Source organism: Microtus ochrogaster, unplaced genomic scaffold (assembly GCF_000317375.1).
Source record: "Microtus ochrogaster isolate Prairie Vole_2 unplaced genomic scaffold, MicOch1.0 UNK9, whole genome shotgun sequence".
Classification (NCBI taxonomy): domain Eukaryota; kingdom Metazoa; phylum Chordata; class Mammalia; order Rodentia; family Cricetidae; genus Microtus; species Microtus ochrogaster.
Window position 1 is genome coordinate 1883852 of NW_004949107.1, and position 3886 is coordinate 1887737.

The following is a 3886-nucleotide window of genomic DNA, read 5'->3' on the forward strand; positions in this document are numbered from 1 at the left end:
AAAGAAAATGGACTGCCTTTTCTCTGCCTCCTCTGTATAATCTACAAGGTAAAGAACTAATGAAAGCCAACTCTTTAAGATGTTAACACAACGTAGTTTGAGTTTAATGGCTATGTGAATAAAACACAACATAAAGAATCACTTTCTGATTTTATATAGTGATAGGCAGAACTAGCCAGTGTTTAAATTTATACTGCATATTTTCAGCTAAATTCCAGGGCATTTTGTTTGGGCTCATGGAAATACCCTTTCTGAAGAAAGAATTTCTTTATCCCGTCAGATTAAAGGGGTTTGGAATAGCATCACTTATCCCCGAAAAACTGTAAGAACTTCATTTCGAAGAGGAAGTTTGAAATCTGCTTATGTTACTCCACTGCTATTGGAATATTGAGCTGGAATTTGTTTTGGACATTTGAACAGGTCTGTGTCCATGAGACTATTTAACAACAACACAAACAAAATTGGTCCGTTGATACAAACACTAAGTAATAATGTATTTTTAAAATAATTAGAAAAACTTCAATATATTTGCCCTATTGTCAAGCTTTAAATACACTTTATCAACAGACAAAAATAATTGACTAAGAATTAAATGACTGACAAATTGAATACCTTCACAATTTAATCAAGAGAGTATGTACATCAGAAACTTAAAAACAAACAAAACACCAGAACAAACCAACAAACAAAAATACTTGAAGAACATCCTGTTAGCAGGTATAATTTATGGACACAGGAGTTTATGTTACAAATTTTAGTATTCCACTAGATACTATTAAGAGAAAATATTTTATCTAAGGTATTGGAAATAAATATCTTAACCATTCAAGTAATCTCATTGCAATAGTAGTGAAAAGTGACACACTCAGTCTCACAATTACATACACCGTCCCCCCCCCACATAAACGCACAGAGAGAGACAGAGAGAGAGACAGAGAAAGGAGGAGGACTAACCTGTGACTCCTTTTACTTCATGAACCCACATGAAGCAAATTTACTGGCTAGTCAAGATTGATTGCAATTTCTCATTTAAAATACAGTCTTTCATGTAGGGAGGGATTATGTTGACAATGTATCCTGGCCTTTTTAATGGGTAGATTTTTTACTATAAATTTAAATATAATTATAATGCTTCAGACATTTAGTGATTTACACTACAGCTGTGTTGCCAGTCTAAATTTAAATTCCTACTACATTATATGTTGTTTGCATAGATATCAGTCTCTTTAATTACATGGCACATCCATATGCAGCTCTGTTGTCAATGAATCTAAGCCTCTTTGCCTAAATTAGCAAATGGGATATTAAAATATTGTTACCTATCTTGTTGCAACCTCATCAGGACCCTAATGCAGAATTGAATAGAATCACTGAGTTCTGTTCTAAAGAGGGAGAGTCATCAGAGCCTCACTAAATGCTAGAATCTAAAAACAGAAACAACTAATGTAACTATCCCAGTGGGTATAATAAAAATCTAGAAATATTTCTAATGAATAGTGATGGAGATTTAGTTCCATTGAAGAGTGATTGTCAACAGTTTGATCTTCAATATTATATTTGTACACATACAAATATTTGTGAAAAAACAAAATGTCCAAAACAACAAAGGACTAATGTTGCATTGTCTGCCATACTACATAAAAGAAATCATTAAATCAAAGGGAAGAAAAGTTTGAGATTTGTCAGGCAAGAACATTAAATCTTTGTTTTAATTATATTACTGCTGTTCAAAAGCTCAACAAATGTTGAACTGAATATAGATGAGCTCAAAGAAAGATATAAAAATACCACATTTGATATGAAAATATTGTGAGTGAGGTAAATGCCAGTTTACATGTCAAAAGTTAATATTGGCAATCAAACATGAAATAAAGAGAATAGGGTCTAAAGGAACTGAAAGGATGTCCAACAACGTATGAGGTAACATCAAAATTCTTAGTGTGAGAGTAATTTAAATCACTGGCATAGGAATGTGGGAATGAATTTATTTGTGAAAGTGTAAGGTCTGCACATGGTATCAAATAAAACACTGATGAAAAGAACTCACAGAAACAAAATAGAAGCATCCCAAGTCTTTAGACTGGAAAAATTACATTTGAAAATGTTAGAATAAACAATACAACTCACTTCAAATTCTAGCTGGATTTCCGCAGGAAAAAATAATATTTAAAAAATCATATAAAACAATAGCAGATCCTAAAGAGATATAATATTCTTTAATTCCGTTACATTTGAGATGAGCAGGTAAGATTTGGAAGGTTATTTGTCTTTGAGATTTTTGGATCATGGTTGTCTCTAATCATGATCTAATTATTCCTCCATAGATCCTACTTTAGACATTATAGTATCTAGCATTATGATCATGATTGTATTGTATTTTCTCCTTGACAATTTCAAAATCTATTGTTTTGTTGCTCAGGCCATTTTTCTATTTTTAAATTTTAATTTAAATATAATTTTATCATTCCCCTCCTTCCTTTTTCTTCCTCCAACCCCTCCCATGTCCCTCCTTCTTTCCTTCGAATTTCATAGTCTATTTTCTTTAATTATGATTGTCACACACACATCAATATATAAGTACAACCTGCTGAGTTCATTTAATGTTGTTTGTATATTCACGATTGCAGGACTGATCACTTGCTATTGTATTACCAATTAGGGGCATATCCCCAGAAAGACTAATACTCCCTCTTTCTTCATTTCTTGTTTTCCTGTAGTTCTTTGTCTAGGGATTGGATCTCATCAGAGATAACCTTCTACTTCAATATAACCATTGGTGTTGTCATCATGGTTTACATTCCTTAGACAGACATTTTGTTGGGTATCATGGGTGTAGCAACCCTGTCCTTTCAAGAAGGTAGAATCTCCCAGTAGACTTCCTGGTCTTTGGGTCTGACAACAATTCTACCCTCTCTTCTGCAATGTTTCTGAACCTTAAGAGTTGTGTTGTACAATTATTCACTTAGGTTTAAAATATCAGGATCATTTGTCTTTGCATTTTGGCCAGGTGTGATTTGCTATGATAGTTTCTTTGTCCTACAAATAAAGATTCTTTCTGAGTGCTAAACTTCTCTGTGGGTATGAGAACAGGGTGTAGTTAGCAATTGTGCTACTCTAGTTAAATGCTAGAAGTAAATTGTTTTCTAGGATCCATGACCTTAGCCAACTATTCAAACACTTTTCAAATTCCACATCTCTTATATAAATTTTGTTACAGTATGTAGGGATATTTCATTTGTATTTTAATAAATAAAGCTTGTCTGAAGTTCAGCAAGTAAAACAGTCATGCTGATCAGCCTTACAGACCAGGAAGTGGTGATTCAAATCTTTAATCACAGTGGACACACTAGTTTGATTTAGAAACTGTGTGCTAGTGGTGCACACCTTTAATCACACCACTAGAGAGGAATATTAAAATGAGAGTATACAGTTATCACACCTAGTCTCATTCTGAGTTTCTTGGAGACAGGGTCACCATTTCAGACTGAGGTAGAGGTAAGTGTTATGGGCTGCATGATTTGCTTCTCAAACCTTCAGGCTGAACCCCAATATTGGTCTCTGGGTTTCTATAAATCGTGCTAAAAAGTTGAATGAGAAAAAAAGAAAAGAACTGAGATACTTAATTGTTAAATGTCATATTTGAAGTTAATTTGACTAGGAGTATTGTAATGTTTAGTTTAGTCTTGCTCTAGCTACTGTATGTTTCATGTAACCCGAGTGTTCTCATTTTCTTTAACTTTATTTTGTTTTGTTTGAGACAGGGCTTTTACTGTGTAGCCCTAACTGTCTGTTATTTGTTTTTTTATATTTTTGTTCATTTACAAAATAGCCTCTCTCATATATATATATATACATATACACATATATATACATTATATATGTAAGT